Raw genomic sequence first — 19,185 nt, forward strand, 5'->3', positions numbered from 1 at the left:
TTTTTGTATTTTTAGGAGAGACAGGGTTTTGCCATGTTGGCCAGGCTAGTCTCAAACTCCTGACCTCAGGTGATCTGCTCGCCTCAGCCTCCCAAAGTGCTGGGATTACAGGTGTGAGCCACTGCGCCTGGCCTTTTGATGCTATTCTAAATAGAATTTTAAAATTAATTTCCTTTTCAAATTGTTCATTGTTAGAGAAATGAAACTGATTTTTGTGTGCTGATTTTGTGTTCTGCAACTTCACTAAATTTATTTTTTAGTTCTAACAGGTGTGTGTGTGTCTCTCTCTGTGTGTCTGTATGTGTAATCTTTATGGTTGTCTGCATATAAGATCATATCATTAGACATAACTATTTCTTCCTTTCTAATTTGGATGCCTCTTATTTCTTTTTCTTTTCTAATTGCTCTGGCTAGAACTTCCAATACCATGTTGAATAGAAGTGATGATAGTGGAAATCCTTGTTTGTTTCTCATCTTATAGGAAACGTTTTGAATCTTCCACTGTTAAGTATGATGTTAGCTGTGGGCTTTTCATATATGGCCTTTAGTATCTTGAGGTATTTTCCTGCTATTCATTCCTAGTTTATAGAGTGTTTTTATCATAAGTGGCTGTTAAATTTTGTCAAATGTTTTTCTGTGTTAGTTGAGGTGATAATGTGGACTTTTTCCATTATTCTGTTAATGTGGTTTATTACATTGATTGATTTTCATATGTTGAACCAACCTTGCATTTCAGTAATAAATCCACTTGTCATGATGTATAATTCTCTTAATGTGCTGTTGAACTCTGTTTGCTATTATTTTGTTGAATATTTTTGAATCAATGTTTATCAGAGATATTGGTCTATAGTTTTCTTGTAGTGCCTTTGTCTGGCTTTGGTATCAGGAGAATGCTAGTCTCATTAAATGAGTTTAGAAGTTTTCCCTCCTCTTCAATTTTTTTTTTGGAAGAGTTTCAGGGGTATTTGTGTTCTTCTTTAAATGCTTCGTAGAATCCATGAGTGAACCCATAGGGTCCTGAGGTTTACTTTTGGGAGGTTTTTGATAGCTGATTCAGTGTCCTTGCTAATTATAGATTTGTTCAGATTTTCTATTTCCGCATGATTCAGTTTTGGTGGGTTTGTTTTCTGGGAAGTTGTCCCTTTCATCTAGGTTATCCAATTTGTTGACCTATAATTATTCACAGTAGTCTCTTAAGATCCTTTATATTTCTGTAAAATTGATTTTTTTCTTGCTATGAATTTTAAATTTTTTATTTTTGTTCTGGAAATTTTATGTTTACTTAATCCTTATATGTAATAGAAACATAATCCATTGAGCCTTTGGATAAACAAAATTTTCAGCGTTTACTCATAATATATTCTTCAAATTATCCCACACAAAACTGCTTAGAAAGAATGTGTTAAACTAGGCCGCGCGAGGTGGCTCAAGCCTGTAATCCCAGCACTTTGAGAGGACGAGGCGGGCGGATCACAAGATCAGGAGATCCAGACCATCTTGGCTAACACGGTGAAACTCCGTTTCTGCTAAAAATACAAAAAATTAGCCGGGCACGTTGTCAGGCGCCTGTAGTCCCAGCTGCTCCGGAGGCTGAGACAGGAGAATGGCTTGAACCCGGGAGGCAGAGCTTGCAGTGAGCCGAGATCGCGCCACTGCACTCCAGCCTGGGTGAGGAGCAAGACTCCATCTCAAAAAAACAAAAACAAGAATGTGTTAAACTATATTGATAATTAAAAAACGAGCACAACAACATAAAGAATCTTCCTCTATTTCAGGAGAAATGATTTACTGTGAAGTTATCCTTTTAACATCTTTGGTGTCAATTCTGGGTGAACCAAGATGGTCGCTTTCTGTCTCCTTCAATGATCCTCTTGCCCTGATCTTGTTCAGACGGTGTCTCTCCTGTGTACAGCACCATAGTCTCTATGGTGGGAGCCTTAAAAGCCCCCCCTTCTTGTTTCCCTATCTGTCGTCTGATTTCTGCAGTCTCCTTGTGCACTTTCTCATAGCAGTAGCCACAAAGGACATATTTCTGTTTCAGGTGACCACATTCAGGACAAGCATCTGTATTGTTCTTTTTTTTTCATTTTCTTTTTGTGACAAAGTCTCGCTCTGTCACCCAGGCTGGAGTGCAGTGGCTGACTGCAACCTCCGCATCCCGGGTTCAAGCGATTCTTCTGCCTCAGCCTCCCGAGTAGCTGGGACTACAGGCACCCGCCACCACACCCGGCTAATTTTTTGTATTTTTAGTAGAGACGGGGTTTCACGATATTGGTCAGGCTGGTCTTGATCTCCTGACACCGTGATCTGCCCACCTCGGCCTTCCAAAGTGCTGGGATTACAGGTGTGAGCCTCCGCACCCGCCTATACTGTTCTTAACTTTAATAAGCTTCTGAGGGTTTCTTCTCCTACACAAGTTAACTTCAGTGGTGCGTCTGTTTTTGGGAGCTGCAATCCAAAAGATACTATACAAAAGGCTGGAATTCTCATTATTTCCACTGGTATCATTTGCTGGCTCTGTAAATATGGCTGGGCCCTGTACTGCTAATGCTGGTCCCCACGGAGGACTAGGAAAGACCAGCTAGCTCTGCGGAAGCTTCCGCAGTAGTCGTTCCCGGTAGTTTCGAAGCAGTCCCTGGGCCGCAGGCCATGGTGGAACCGTAAAATTGGTTTTCACGTCCACTGTTTATTTCTGATTTTAGTTATTTGGGTCTTCTCTTTTTTTTTCTTAGTTAATCTGGCTAACAAGTTGTCAATTTTGTTAATCTTCTCAAAGAAGCAACTCTTGATATTCTTGATTTTCTCGATTATTTTTCTATTTACTATTTCATTTTTCTCTGCTCCATTGTTTCCTTCCTTCTTCTAGCTTTCGGTTATTTTGTTTTTATTTTTCTAGAGCCTTACAGTGTAAAGTTAGATTGTTCATTTGAGATCTTTCTTTTTTTTAGTGTAAGTGATTACAGCTATAAAGTTCCCTTTCCAGTGCAGTTGCCACATCCTACAAGTTTTGGTAAGTTGTATTTTCATTTTCTTTTTCTTTTTCTTTTCTTTTCTTTTCTTTTTTTTTGAAACGGAGTCTTGCTCTGTCATCCAGGCTGGAGTGCAGTGATGCGATCTCACCTCACTGCCACTTTCATCTCCCGGGTTCAAGCAATTCTCCTGCCTCAGCCTCCCAAGTAGCTGGGATTACAGGTGTGTGCCACCAAGCCCGGCTAATTTTTGTATTCTTTGTAGAGACGGGGTTTCGCCATGTTAGCCAGGCTGCTCTTGAACTCCTGACTTCAGGTGATCCGCCCACACTGGCCTCCCAAAGTGCTGGGATTAAAGGCCTGAGCCACCACACCCGGCCTGTATTTTCATTTTCATTCATCTCAAGGTATTTCCTAATTTCCCTGGTGATTTCTTCTTTGATCCATTGGTTGTTTACAAGTGAGTTTTTCAATTTCCACATGTTTGGTAATTTTCCAGTTTTCCTTCTGCTGCTGATTTCTGGTTTCATTCCACTGTGATTAGAAAAGATGCCGGGCGTGGTGGCTCATGTCTGTAATCCGAGCAATTTGAGTAGCTGAGGTGGGCAGATCACTTGAGCTCAGGAGTTTGAGACCAGCCTGGCCAACATGGTGAAACCTCACCTCTCCTGAAAATACAAAAATTAGCTGGGCATGGTGGTGTGTGCCTGTACTCCTAGCTACTCAGGAGGCTGAGACAGGAGAATCACTTGAACCCGGGAGGTGGAGGTTGCAGTGAGCTGAGATCGCGCCCCTGCACTCCAGCCTGGGGGACAGAGGGAGACCCTGTCTCAAAAAAAAAAAAAAAGAAAAGAAAAGAAAAGAAAAAGAAAAAGATACTTTGTATGTTTTCAATATTTTTAGATTTATTGACTTGTTTTGTGGCTTAACATATGGTCTATCCTAGAGAATGTTCCATGTGTACTTGAGAAATATGTGTGTTCTGCTATTGGTGGGTAAGTGTTCTGTTTTATGTCTGTTGTATCTAATTGGCCTATAGTGTATACAAGTCCTCTATTTTTTTATTGATCTTCCATATGGTTGTTTTTTCCATATGAATGTGTAGTCTTGGAGCCCCCTACTATTATTGTAGTTCTGTTTATTTCTCTGTTCAATTCTTTTTTCTTTCTTCTTTTCTTCTTTGAGACAATCTCACTCTGTCGCCCAAGCTGGAGTGCAATGGTGCGATCTCAGCTCACTGCAACCTCTGCCTCCTGGGTTCAAGCAATTCTCCTGCCTCAGCTTCCCAAGTAGCTGGGATTACAGGTGCACACCACCATGCCCAGCTAATTTTTTGTATTTTCAGGAGAGATAGGGTTTCACCATGTTGGCCAGGCTGGTCTTGAACTCCTGACCTCAGGTAATCCACCGCCTTGGCCTCCCAAAGTGCTGGGATTACAGGCGTGAGCCGCCACGCCCGGCCTTCTCCGTTCAAGTCTGTCAGTGTTTATTTTTTGTATTTAGGAGATCTGATATTTAATGAATATGTTGATAATTGTTCTACTTTTTGGTGCACTGACCATTTTATTATTCTTTAATGTCCTTCTTTGTCTCTTGTAACAGTTATTGCCTTAATGTCTATTTTGCCTTATATTTGTATAGCCATCTCTCCCTGCTCTCCTTTGGTTAGTCTTTGCATGAAATATCTTTCTAAAAAAATTCATTATAGTAAAAACACAACATGAGATCTGCTTTCAACAAATTTTAAGTTTACAAAATTTACAATATTGTTAACTATAGGCATGACGTTATATAGCATATCTCTACAACTTATTCATCTTGCATAACTGACACTTGATACCCATTGAATAGCAACTCCTCATTTCCCCTTTTTCCCAATCCCTGGCCACTACCATTCTATTATCTGGTTTTATGATTTTGATTATCTTAAATACCTCATCTAAGTAGAATCACACAGTATTTGTTCTATCACTGGCTTATTTTACTTAGCATAATGCCCTCAAAGTTCATTCATGTTGTCATATGTGGCAAGATTTCCTCCATTTTTAACACTGAATAATATTCCGTCATATGTACATACCACAGTTAATTCATTCATCGATTGATGGACATTTAGGTTGTTTCCATATCTTGGTTGTGAATAATGATGTGATGAACATAGGAGTGCAAATATCTCTCCAAGTTCCTTATTTCAAATCTTTTGAATAAATAGCCAGAGATGGACTTGCTGGATTATATGGTAGTTCTGTTTTCACCGTGAGTATGTTTGTTGTGGGCTTTTCATTATGACCTTTATTACGTTGAGGTATTTTTCTTCTATTCCTAGTTTGCTGAGAGATTTCATCATGAAAATGTATTAAATTTTCTTTTTAATTTTTTAAATTTTATTTTAGATCCAGAGGGTACATGCACTTGTTTGTTACATGGGGATCACATGAGTAATAGTAGGGGTTGGGCTTCTAGTGTACCCATCACCCAAATATTGGAACTTATATCTAATAGGTAATTTTTCAACCCTCACCCCCTCTCAGCCTCCCCCTTTTTGAAGTCCTCAGAGTCTATTTTCTCCATCTTTATATCCATGGGTACCCTTTGTTTAGCTCCCATTTAATAAATGAGAAATGCAATATTTGATTTTCTGTTTCTGTGTGAGTTCACTTAGGATAATCGCCTCCACTGCATCCATGTTGCTGCACAGGAAATGATTTCATTGTTTTTTTATGATTGCATAGTATTCCATGGTGTATCTATATCACATTTTCTCTTTTTTAACATTTATTTATTTATCTTTTAATTTATTTTTTGAGATAGAGTTTCGTTCGTTGCCCAGGCTGGAATGCAGTGGTGTGATCTCGGCTCACTGCAACCTCTGCCTCCTGGGTTCAAGTGATTCTCCTGCCTCAGTCTCCCAAGTAGCTGGAATTATAGGTGCTCGCCACTACGCCCAGCTAACTTTTGTATTTTTTAGTAGAGACAGGGTTTCACTATGTTGGCCAGGCTGGTCTTGAACTCCTGACCTCAGATAATCCACCCACCTCAGCCTCCCAAAGTGCTGGGATTACAGGCGTGAGCCACTGCGCCCAGCCCTTAACCTTTAAGTTCAGGGGTATGTGTGCAGGTTTGTTAGATAGGTAAACATGTGTCACAGGTGTTTGTTGTACAGATTATTTCATCACCCAGGTATTAAGCCTAGTACCCATTAGTTATTTTTCCTGGTCCTCTCCCTCCTCCCATCCTCCACCCTTCAATAGGCCGCAGTGTCTGTTGTTCCCCTCTATGTGTTCATGTGTTCTCATTTAACTCCGACTTGTAAATGAGAACATGCAGTATTTGGTTTTTTGAACCTGTATTAGTTTGCTAAGGATGATGGCCTCCAGCTCCATCCATGTTCCTGCAAGGAACATGATCTTTTCCTTTGTTATGGTTGCATAGTATTCCATGGTGTATATGTACCACGTTTTCTTTATCCAGTCTACTATCATTGATGGGCATTTAAGTTGATTCCATGTCTTTGCTGTTGTGAATAGTGCTGCAATAAACATACATGTGCATGTGTCTTTATGATAGAATGATTTATATTCTTTTGGAAATATACCCAGTAATGGGATTTCTGGGTTTTGTTTTGTTTTTTGTTTGTTTGTTTTGTTTGTTTTTGAGACAGTCTCGCTCTGTCACCCAGCCTGGAGTGCAGTGGCGTGATCTCGGCTCACTGCAACCTCTGACTCCTGGGTTCAAGCGATTCTCCTACCTCAGCCTCCCGAGTAGCTGGGACTATGCACCACCATGCCCGGATAATTTTTGTATTTTTAGTAGAGACGGGGTTTCACCATGTTGGCCAGGCTGGTCTTGAACCCCTGACCTCGTGATCCTCCCACCTCAGCCTCCCAAAGTGCTGGGATTATAGGCGTGAGCCACTGCACCCGGCCAGTAGTTCTGTTTTTAGCTCTTTGACGAATTGCCCCACTGCTTTCTACAGTGGTTGAACTACTTTTTACTCCCACCAACAGTATATAAGCATTCCTTTTTCTCTACAACCTTGCCAGCACTTGTTATTTTTTGACTTTTTAATAATAGCCATTCTGACTGGTGTGAGTTGGTATCTCATTGTGGTTTTGATTTGCATTTCTCTAATGATCAACAATGCTAAACTTTTTTTTCATATGCTTATTGGCCACATGTATGACTTCTTTTGAGAAGCGTCTGTTCATGTCCTTTGCCCACTTTTTAATGGAGTTGTTCTTCTTGTAAATTTGTTTAAGTTCCTTATAGATGCTAGATAGTAGACCTTTGTTGGATGCATAATTTGGAAACATTTTCTCCCATTCTGTTAGGTTGTCTGTTTACTCTGTTGATAGTTTCTTTTGCTGTGCAGAAGCTCTTTAGTTTAATTAGCTCCCATTTGTAAATTTTTGCTTTTGTTGCAATTACTTTTGGCATCTTTGTCATGAAATCTTTGCCCATTTCTATGTCCAGAATATGTCACATTTTCTTGATCCACTCCATTGCTGGTGCATGCTTAGGTTGGTTTCATGACTTTACTATTGTAAATAGTGCTGCAATAAACATACAAGTTCTGGTTGTCTTTCTAATATAATGATTTATTTTCCTTTGGGGGGATACCCAGTAGGTGGGATTGCTGGGTCAAATGATAGTTCTATTTTCAGTTCTTTGAGATAGCTCCACACTGTTTTCTACAGAGATTGAACTAATTTACATTCCCACCAGCAGTGTATGAGTGTTCCTTTTTCTCTACATCCATGCCAACATGTGCTGGTTTTTAACTTTTTAATAAAAGTCTTTCTGGCTTATGTAAGATGGTATCTCAGTGTGGTTTTAATTTGCAATTTTCTTAAATGCTTTTTGTGCATCTGTTGAGATAATTATGTGATTTTTTGGCTTTTATTCTACTAATGTGGTGTATCGCATTAATTGATTTTCATCGTTAAAACATCTTTGATACATTGGTGTTGTGTGGGAAGTAAAATTTAGAAATCCTTACATCCCAGGGATAAATCCCACTTGGACATGGTGTATAATCCTTTTAATGTGCTGTCTGATTCAGTTTTGTAGTATTTTATTAAGGATTTTTACGTCTATATTCATCAGAGATATTGGCCTGTTGTTTTCTTTTATGGTAATGTCTGGCTTTGTATCAGGGTAATGCTGGTCCCATAAAATGGGTTTTAAGCATTCCCTCTTCTTCATTTTTTGGAATAGTTTTTTTTTTTTTTTTTGAGACGGAGTCTGGCTCTGTCGCCCAGGCTGGAGTGCCCAGGCTGGAGTGCGGTGGCCGGATCTCAGCTCACTGCAAGCTCCGCCTCCCAGGTTTACGCCATTCTCCTGCCTCAGCCTCCCAAGTAGCTGGGACTACAGGCGCCCGCCTCGTCGCCCGGCTAGTTTTTTGTATTCTTTAGTAGAGACGGGGTTTCACCGTATTAGCCAGGATGGTCTCGATCTCCTGACCTCGTGATCCGCCCGTCTCGGCCTCCCAAAGTGCTGGGATTACAGGCTTGAGCCACCGCGCCCGCCCTCTTCTTTAATTTTTATTAGGATTCACCAGTGAAGCCATCTAGTTCTGGGCTTTTCTTTGTTGGGAGGTTTTTTTATTACTGACTCAAAGTCCTTACTAACTATAGTTCTGCTCAGATTTTCTATTTCTTCATGCTTTAGTCTTAGTAGGTTGTACATTTGCAGGAATTTATCCATTGAATTTATCCATTAAATAAACTCTTCTTCTAGTTTATCCAGTTTTCTGGCATATAATTGTTCACAGTAGTCTCTTATGATCCTTTTTATTTCTGTTGTGTTTATTTTATTTCTGTTGTAATGTCTCTTCTTTCATTTATGATTTTATTTATTTGAGTCTTCAATCATTTTTAGTCAATTTTGCTTATCTTTAAAAAAATTTTTAGTTTTGTTGATTTTTTCTGTTGATTTTCTATTTTCCAGTTTGTTTATTTCTGCTCCAATTATTGTTATTTCTTTCCTTTTCCTAACTTTGGGCATAGTTTGTTCTTTTTTTTTCTAGCTCCTTGAGTTGAAAGACAGGTTGTTTACTTGAGATATTTTTTCTTTTCTAATGTAAGCATTTCTTCCTATAAGCTTCTCTCTCAGTACTGCTTTTGCTACATTCCATTAGTTTGGATATGTTTTGTTCTCATTTGACTTGTGGTACCTTCTCATTTCCTTTTTGATTTCTTTGACCTAATGGCTGTTCCAAAAGAATGTTGTTTAATTTCCACATATTTGAAAATTTTCAGTTTTCCTTCTGCTATTGATTTCTAGTTTTATTTCACTATCATCAGAAAACTTATCTGGTATGATTTCTTTCTTTTTTTTTTTTTTTTTTTTTTGAGACGGAGTCTCGCTCTGTAGCCCGGGCTGGAGTGCAGTGGCCGGATCTCAGCTCACTGCAAGCTCCGCCTCCCAAGCTTGCGCCATTCTCCTGCCTCAGCCTCCCGAGTAGCTGGGACTACAGGCGCCCGCCACCTCGCCCGGCTAGCTTTTTGTATTTTTTAGTAGAGACGGGGTTTCACCGTGTTAGCCAGGATGGTCTCAATCTCCTGACCTTGTGATCCGCCCGTCTCGGCCTCCCAAAATGCTGGGATTACAGGCTTGAGCCACCGCACCCGGCCACTTATCTGGTATGATTTCAATCTTAAATTTGCTAAGAAATGTTTTTGACCTAACGTGTGGTCTATCTTCGAGATTCTTCCATGTGCACTTAAAAAAATGTGTATTCTACTGTTGTTGGGTGGAATATTCTGTATGTGTCTCTTAGGTCCATTTGATCTATGGTGTTATTTAAGTCCTCTCTTTCCCTATTGATCTTCTATCTGGGTGTTTTATACATTATTGAAAGTGGGATGCAGGGCACGGTGGCTCAAACCTGTAATCCCAGCACTTTGGGAGGCCGAGACGGGTGGATCACGAGGTCAGGAGATCGAGACCATCCTGGCATCGTGGCTAACCCGGTGAAACCCCATCTCTACTAAAAAATACAAAAAACTAGCCGGGCGAGTTGGCGGGCGCCTGTAGTCCCAGCTACTCGGGAGGCTGAGGCAGGAGAATGGTGTGAACCCGGGAGGTGGAGCTTGCAGTGAGGCGAGATCCAGCCACTGCACTCCAGCCTGGGCGACAGAGTGAGACTCCGTCTCAAAAAAAAAGAAAGTGGGATATTAAAGTATCCTACTATTATTGTATTGCTGTCTATTTCTTCCTGTCAATGTTTGCTTTATGAAATTAAGTGAACTGATGTTAGGTGCATATGTATTTGTAACGATGATATCTTTCTGGAAGATTAGTCTTTTTATCATTATATAATGTTCTTCCTTGTCACTTGTGACAATTTTTGACTTAAATTATTATTTGTCTGATATGAGTATTGCCACCCCTTCTTTCTTTTGTTTACTTTTTTTTTTTTTTTTTTTTTTAAGACGGAGTCTTGCTCTGTCGCCCGGGCTGGAGTGCTGTGGCCTGATCTCAGCTCACTGCAAGCTCCGCCTCCCGGGTTTACGCCATTCTCCTGCCTCAGCCTCCCCAGTAGCTGGGACTACAGGCGCCGGCCACTTCGCCCGGCTAGTTTTTTGTATTTTTAGTAGAGACGGGGTTTCACCGTGTTAGCCAGGATGGTCTCGATCTCCTGACCTCGTGATCCACCCGTCTCGGCCTCCCAAAGTGCTGGGATTACAGGCTTGAGCCACCGCGCCCGGCCTTTTGTTTACCTTTTGCATGAGATTTTTTTCCATGCCATTACTTTCGGCCTCTGTGTGTCCTTAAATCTAAAGCGAGTTTCTTTTAAACAGCATGTAATTTGCTCTTTTCTTTTTTAATATGTTCAGTTACTGTATGCTTTTCCACTTGGGAGTTTAGTTCATTTGCATTTAAGGTAATTATTGATGAAGAATTTACAATTGCCACTTCGTTAATTGTTTTGTGTTAGTCCTATAGTTCTTTTGTCTGTCTTTTCTTCTCTTGTTGTATTCCTTTTTGTTTGTTTGTTTTATTTTTTGTATTGATATGATTTGATTCCTTTCACTTTTTCTTTTGTGTTTCCTGTACAGGTATTTTTTGTGGTTGTCATTACCTTGGAATTTATATAAAAAATTTTATAACAGCCTATTTTAAGCTGATAACAACTTCAATTCAATTGCACACATATATGCTACATCGTAACTTTTCCACCCCATACATTTTATTGTCTTATTGTCAAGATTTTCACCTATTCACATTGTGTACATTTAAATATATTTTAGTTATTATTTTTAATATTTTAATCTTTCAACTCATACTGGAATTAAAAGTGGTTAAGCCACCATCATTACAGTAATATAATTTTCTGTATTTGTCTATATATTTACCTTTATCAATGAGTTTCATACTTTCTTATGCTATCATGTTTATGTTTAGCATCCTTTTGTTTCAACTTGAATAACTCTCTTTAGCATTTCTTGTAAGGAAGATCTGGTACTGATGAAATTTCTCAGCTTTTATTTGTGTGAGAAAGTCTTCATTTCTCCTTCGTTTTTGAAGGACTATATTGCAAGATGTAGTATTCTTGGTTGGAAGATTTTTTGTTTTTTTTTCAACACTTTGTGTATAGTATCTCATTCCTTTCTGGGCTACATAATTTCCTTTTTATTTAAACTTTTAAATTATTAATTGAAAAATTAGAATTGTATATATTTATGAGGTACAATATGATGTTATAATACATGTATACAGTGTGAAGTAATTGGATCAAGTGAATTGACGTATCCATCACCTCAAATACTTATCAATTTTTGTAGTGAGAAAATTTGAAATTTGCTCTCTTAGCAATTTTGAAATATGCAATACATTATTATTATTAACTATACTCACCATGCTGTGCAATAGATCTCAAAAAAATTTATTCCTCCTGTCTAACTGAAATTTTGTATCTGTTGACCAACATCTTTCAATTCCCCTTAACCCCTGGCCCCTGGTAACCACTATGCTGTTCTTTGCTTTTAGAAGTTTGATTAACAGGTATATTAAGCTTGATTAACAGGTATATTAAGTTTTAGATTCTAAATATAAGTGAGCTCATGCAGTACTTGACTTTCTGTACCTAGCATATTTTATGTAGCATAATATCCTCCAGGTTTATCTTTTTTGTTGCAAATGGCAGGATTTCCTACTTTTGAAATACTAAATAGTATTTCATTGTGAATGTATACATTTTCTTAATCCATTCATTTGTTGATGGACATTTAGGGTGATTCCATATCTTGGCTATTGTGAATAATGTTGCAATAAATATGGAAGTGCAGATATCTCTTTGACATACTGATTTCAAATCCTTTGGCTGTATATCCAGTAGTGGGATTTCTAGATCATATGGTAGTTATATTTTTAGTTTGTAGAACGTCCACACAATTTTCCATGATGACTCTACTAATTTACACTCCTATCAACAGCATACAAGGGTTGCCTTTCCTCTGCATCCTTGTCAACACTTGTTATTTTTTGTCTTTTTGATACTAGCCTTCCTGACAGGTGTGAGATGATGCCTCATTCTGGTTTTAATTAACATTTACATAATGATTAATGATTTTGTTCATTTTTTCACGTGTCTGTTGGCCATTTGTATGCACACACATCTCTCAAGAACACATAATGATTTTCAGCGAGTCTAGTCCAAATCTGTTGGGAATAAAAAATAAATTAACTCAGTGGAAGCATAATATTGTTAGAGTACACCCAGATTTTGTCACTACACAGAACATTAAACTTATATATATATTTTTTGAGATGGAGTTTTGCTCTTGTTGCCCAGACTGGAGTGCAATGGCATCATCTCGGCTCCCTACAACCTGCACCTCCCAGGTTCAAGCGATTCTCCTGCCTCAGCCTCCCGAGTAGTTGAGATTACAGGCATGCACCACCACGCCTAGCTAATTTTGTGTTTTTAGTAGAGACGGAGTTTCTCCATTTGGTCAGGCTGGTCTTGAACTCCCACCCTCAGGTGGGAGTTCCTTGGCCTCCCAAAGTGCTGGGATTACAGGCGTGAGCCACCGCGCTCAGTCCAAAACATTTAACATTTTAATCATAGTAGGTAATATTTTCTGAGTGCTTACTCTGTATTGGGCACTAGAATTATCTTCATTTCATAAAAAAAGGAAAGTAAGGCTTCCAGGTGTCATTCACTCAGGGTCACAAAGCTAATAAATGGAATAGGAAATGGCACCAGGACTGTCTAACCACAGTCAACCCACATAACTACATCACAGAGCTGTCCTGGTTTCCACCAGTCACATTTAGATTAATAGTGATAGCACAACTTTCTCTAAGATCAGTGGGAGTACCTGAGAGACCTTAGTTTAAGTAAAATGACTATTCTGGTAAGTTTGCTTCCACGGTGAATTGACATCGTTTCCTCTGGAGACAGAAAACTTCTACCAGCTTTTATTAAAAAAAAATTTTTTTTCATAAAACCATAACACTTTATTTTTTTTTTTTTTTTTTTTTTTTTGAGACAGTCTCACTCTGTCGCCCAGGCTGGAGTGCAGTGGTGCAATCTTGGCTCACTGCAATCTCCGCCTCCCAGGTTCAAGTGATTCTCCTGCCTCAGCCTCCTGAGTAGCTGGGATTACAGTTGTGTGCTACTATGCCTGGCTAATTTTTGTATTTTTAGTAGAGACAGGGTTTCACCATGTTGGTCAGGCTGGTTTCGACTCCTGACCTCGTGATCCACCGCCCTTGGCCTCCCAAAGTGCTGGGATTACAGGTGTGAGCCACCCTGCCCAGCCAACACTTAAATTTTAGTTTTTATCAAAGTAATATATGTGCATCATTAAAAGAAATAAAATGCTACTAACGGGCACATAACAAAACCTAGCAATATCCTGTAGCACTTCTTCCCACTGCGTGTCCTGCAGGAAACGACTTTCAACACTTTTAACTGTTTCTTCAGAATTTACCATTCCCAAATCCTTTCTCCTTTGCCACCTCCAATTCAGAGGCTAAACAACCAGCTGTTTGCTTTCGTAGTTTCCTTTGTAGCTAAAGATGGCTGTATTATCCAACTGTAGCCAATGAGATGTTTCCTGGGGGCCTTTTACTTCCTGAACAAAGACACTTACACAGCTAATGCCATCCCCTTCCTTATTTCTGCTTTGAATATAGTCGTGCTGTCTGGAGCTGTAACAACCATCTTGTGACCATGTAGGGATTAGCATGAGGATGAAGACAACATGTTAAGGAAGAAAGTCAGAAAGAGCCTGATTTCTTGATAACATCATTGAGCAGCTGAACCCATGCCACCCTTCCTGTTAACTGAAAAATAAATACATAAATAAATAAATGAATTAATAGAGCCATATGTGTTTAAGACACTGTCAGTTGGGTGTTTTTTGTTTGTTTGTTTGTTTGTTTGTTTGTTTGTTTTTACTTATGGCTGAAAGGAGTTTTAAGTGATGGACCACCATGATTCTTCATAATATTCTTCATAATACACTTATATTACTATTTTTATAACTTAGCAATTTGAGACATTATCTTTTGACATCTCCTTATGGTAGAAGAGGATTTATCTCTTTTTTATTCCCTATTTTCCCTCCATTTACTCTTTTAATAGGTTTATATTCCAATTCCTAGTAAATCAGTAGTCACTACAAAGTCAAGACACGTAGTGTAATTACCTTTAAATTTTTTTTAATGTTTCTGGTTTTAACAATTGCTTGATTTTTTTCCACTTGAATGTGCCTAGCCTTTGTTTTTCACATTTGCTTCATCAGTTCATTTATAAACTTATGAGCATATTTTTTCATAAATGTGCAAACATATCAGCCCATTGATTTAAGAAGAACACAATAAAATGCTGACTTGGAGCTCTGTGTAAGGGGAAGGTGCTTGTCAAGTCTACTATTGGACTTTAAGGTGACTGGATGGAGACTTGCACAATCTGCCAGAGGACCACTAAATACAGAATATGGAGGCCATTGCTCTGGGACTGTTTGATTTCTCTGGTGAACTCTCTGATATTTTGCTGGAGTGTAGATACTTGGCTCTTGTGATTTCTACCCATGAAGTAAGGGGAAGGTGGAGGGAGATCAACTGTTCCAATATACACTTTCAATTATCCCCTGGTTGAGCCTTTATGTCTTGCTCCCACCATCAGGATACCTTTACTGTGCCTCTCCAGGATTTGGCAGGGTAGATGAGCTCTCTCCTGGTGGATCTCTTCCCACATGTGGACTCTGCTCATTCCTTCCCCTGCCCTGCTTTCTCCGTTACCACCCCTCCCACCCCTTTCTGCTTGCCACAAAGTTACTGAAATCTCTTCACCACTGATGGGAACTCCTCCAGCTTTCTTTGGAGTTGTGAGTTTATACATCTGATTCCTTTACTCTTAATTTTTAGGATCTCGAGAGTTAGAGGAGATAAATGCATTCAGTCTTCTTGAATGGAAACCCAAATCTGCCACAGACTATTTGCATATGTCAGGTCTGTAGAGCAACATCTGTGAACCACTGACAATGGAAACAGCATGTGTTTGGGAATCTTATGGATTTGAGTTTGAATTCTTACTCTCTGACCTCTTTACTCAACTCACTTGTATCCATGGACCTTAATGTTCTCCTTTGTAAAGTGAGAATAATAATGTCTAATAATAATGTCTACTTGCTGGAGTTCTGGGAAGATTTCTGCAGGTACTATATATAAAGCATTCAACAAAGGACATGGTAGATGTAGGTTTCAAAAAAACAGAAGTAATCATTTTTTTAATGGAAGCAAGTGATTGGAAAGATTTAAATCAAGTTTTGTGAGGGGTGGGGGGCTTAGATGCCAGGATTTTACTATTCTTGACATTGAGGAGCCTTGGCAGGCTTCTGAGCTAGAGAATGACTTGGTCCCAAATAATTTTTTGGATTTTCCCTCATCTGGTCTAAGGAGCAAGAAGCCCTTGGCCCAGCAGCTCTTGGGTTAAAATCTTCATCTGCATCAGAGTTATTTGTAAGTGTTGTCATAGCAACCAGTTTGGCAATTGAGCCAGTGCTGCAAGCTCCTGACAGTCTGGAGTGGAGGGCAGTGAAAAAAGATGGAAGATTCAGAACTGGAGTTATCTGTAACTAGCATCTCACTTTTATTATTTATCTGAAGCTTCCAGGTTAAGATGAGGGTGAGAGTCCTTCAGGGAACATCAATTGGATGTTAGAGACTCTCCTGTCCAATCAGGATATTAGAGATACTTCTGATGTGAAAATAAGCTCTGAGAGGTCCAGCAGCTGACTCAAGGACACAACAAAGTAGGAACGGAGACAAGACTAGACTTTTAAAAAAGGGCTTAGGGTCACGGAACTGAAGCAAAATAAACCGGGAGGGGACCTTTGGAAATGTTTCGTCCACCTCCCCACCAACACACACATGCCTTTTTGTGTTGTTCATATGAGGAACCTGGACCCAGAGTGGTTCAGAACAGACTTAGCTTCACACAGCAATTCTGGTGGTGACTTGGGATCAAAACCCAGAGGACTTGGGCCTCGCAGACCTGGGTATTTCCTGGGGAATTGGTAGTCTAGGAGTCACAGTCCAAAGAAGCCCCTCTCTGCTGACTGCCAAGACAGGGCCTCCCAGGGTAACATTGATTTGACTGCCTTGGCTTCTGACTGCCTTGGCCTTTGAGCTCCTCAAATCCAACACGCAAGTGTCCAGGTCACATTTCCCCTCACCCATGCACTCTTTTGTCTGCATGTATGTGTGTCCTCCTGCCTGTGGCATTGCTGTTGCCCAAATGGCAGCCCAGCCCCACCCCACCCTGAACCAAGCACACCTGCCGCATGCTTCCCATCCATATTGCCTACAGGGCTAGACATTTCTTGAACATTCTCTTATATAATTCATTCCTCACAATTATCATTCTCCATCTCCCAGTTTAGCAGGTGGAAACCTAAAGGACCAGAGAAAGATAGTGACTGGCCCAAAGTCACACAGTGAGTCTTAGCCCAAATCCCTCCTCCTCATAATGATCCTCCTCATTTTACATGTTTCTGCCCATTCTATCCCACACTGATTTCTCAGCGCTCAGAGTTCCTCTGGCACTTATTTTTGTCTTAATCACCCCCTTAAACTTGTGCAATTTCCTCTGTGTTCTCTGTCTTATGTGCAGCCTAAAATCCTCCTGTTTCCTCATAGCTAATCCACCAAGTCTCGTTGACCTTCTCCGTTCTGCCTTTCAAATCCACCTTCTTTCCTCATCCTCTGCCACTATCCTGTTTCAATCTCAAAACCCCTCAAATGAACAACCTCAAGTCCACTCTCTAGCCCTCTGCTTCCAGACTGGCCATTCACTGCATGAATTCAGGTGCATAAATGGTTGGATGAGGAATGAAATTTGGATTCAGCTCTGTAATTGTGCATTGTTGCTTAAGAGAGCCTGCTTGACATCACTTGTTGCCTGCCAGTTTTCCCTCTGCTCCAGGATGTGAATTCTCTAGAAGGGGGTTTGGGTCGATTAATTCAGAGTAATGTGACCCAGTAGTCCAAATTAGATCTAGTTAGATCTTGAGCAATGAGGTGTGGTGGAAGAAAAGGCATACAGGATGGAAATTGAGAGGGCTTATGAAGTAGGTGCTATTGTTTCCCCTCGCCATTATAGGTAAGGAAACTGAGGCCCAGGGAGACAGTTCTAAGAGGAAAGTTTATAACAGTGAACACATACATGAAGAAAAAAGAAACATCTCAAATAAACAACCTAACCTTACACCACAAGGAACTAGGAGAGTAAACTAATTCCAAGGTTAGCATAAGGAAGGAAATAACAAAGATCAGAGGATAAAGGAAATAGAGCCTAGAAAAGCAATAGAAAAAAATCAATACAACTAAGAGTTAGTTTTTTGAGAATACAAATAAAATCAAATCTTTAGCTAGACAAAGAAAAAACAAAGGAGACTGGGTGCAGTGGATCATGCCTGTAATCCCAGCAATTTGGAAGGCAGAGGTGGGCAGATCACCTGAGGTCAGGAGTGCGAGACCAGCCTAACCAACATGGTGAAACCCCATCTCTACTAAAAATACAAAATTTGCTGGGCATGGTGGTGCATGCTTGTAGTCCCAGCTACTTGGGAGGCTGAGGCAGGAGAATCACTTGAACCAGGGAGGTGGAGGTTGTGGTGAGCCGAGGTCGTGCCATTGCACTCCAGCCTGAGAAACAAGAGTGAAACTCCGTCTCAAAAAAAAAAAAAAAAAAAGAAAAAGAAAAAGAAAACAAAGAATATACATCTAAAATCAGAAATGAAAGAGGAAACGTTACAACTGATACCAAAGAAATATAATGGATTATAAGAGACTTCTGTGCACAATTATATGCCAACAATTTGGATAACCTAGAAGAAATTGATAAATTTCTACAAACATACAACCTATTAAAACTGGGCTGTGAAAAAGTAGAAAATCTGAACAGACCAAGAACAAGTAAGGCAATTGAATCAGTAATCAAAAATCTCCCAAAGAAGAAAAACCCAGGATTTGATTGCTTCACTGGTGAATTCTACCAAACATTTAAAGAATAATTAATACCAATTCTTCTCAAACTCTTCCAAAAAATGGAGGAGGAGGAAACACTTCCTAACCCTTTAACAAGACCAGCATTATCCTGGTACCAAAACCAGACAAAGACACCTTAAGAAAAGAAAACTGACCAGGCACAGTGGCTCACACCTGTAATCTCAGCACTTTGGGAGGCCGAGGCAGGTGAATCACCAGAAGTCAGGAGTTTGAGACCAGCCTGGCCAATATGGTGAAACCCTGTCTCTACTAAAAATACAAAAATTAGCCGGGCGTGGTGGCATGCCTGTAATCCCAACACTTTGGGAGGCTGAGGTGGGCGGATTACAGGTCAGGCGATAGAGACCATCCTGGCCAACATGGCGAAATCTCGTCTCTACTAAAAAAACAAAAATTAGCTGAGCGTGGTGGTGGGCGCCTGTAGTCCCAGCTACTCTGGAGGCTGAGGCAGGAAAATCACTTGAACCCAGGAGGCAGAGGTTGCAGTGAGCCGAGATCGTGCCACTGCACTCCAGCCTGGCAACAGAGTGAGACTCCAAAAAAAAAAAAAAAAAAAAAAGACAAATACTGCATGGTCTGATTTATATGTGTAATCTAAAAAAGATGAACTTGTAGAAAAAGAGTGCAGAAGTATAGTACCAGGGACCAGGGACCAGGAGCTGAGGGAACCAGGGAGATGTTGGTGAAA

The 19,185-nt window shown here is 39.9% G+C and overlaps 1 pseudogene across 1 annotated transcript; it reads right to left on the reverse strand.

Annotated features, from left to right (window-relative positions):
* Nucleotides 1–1,223: 1,223 nt before the first annotated feature.
* Nucleotides 1,224–16,786, reverse strand: LOC111536183 (annotated as a pseudogene). Its single transcript, XR_002729667.1, has 4 exons — nucleotides 16,765–16,786; nucleotides 2,365–2,682; nucleotides 1,711–2,064; nucleotides 1,224–1,399 (listed from the first exon to the last, which is right to left on the reverse strand). The product of XR_002729667.1 is annotated as a 39S ribosomal protein L32, mitochondrial pseudogene (transcript).
* Between the last annotated feature and the right edge of the window lie 2,399 nt (nucleotides 16,787–19,185).

Source organism: Piliocolobus tephrosceles, chromosome 12 (genome assembly GCF_002776525.5).
Source record: "Piliocolobus tephrosceles isolate RC106 chromosome 12, ASM277652v3, whole genome shotgun sequence".
Classification (NCBI taxonomy): Eukaryota; Metazoa; Chordata; class Mammalia; order Primates; family Cercopithecidae; genus Piliocolobus; species Piliocolobus tephrosceles.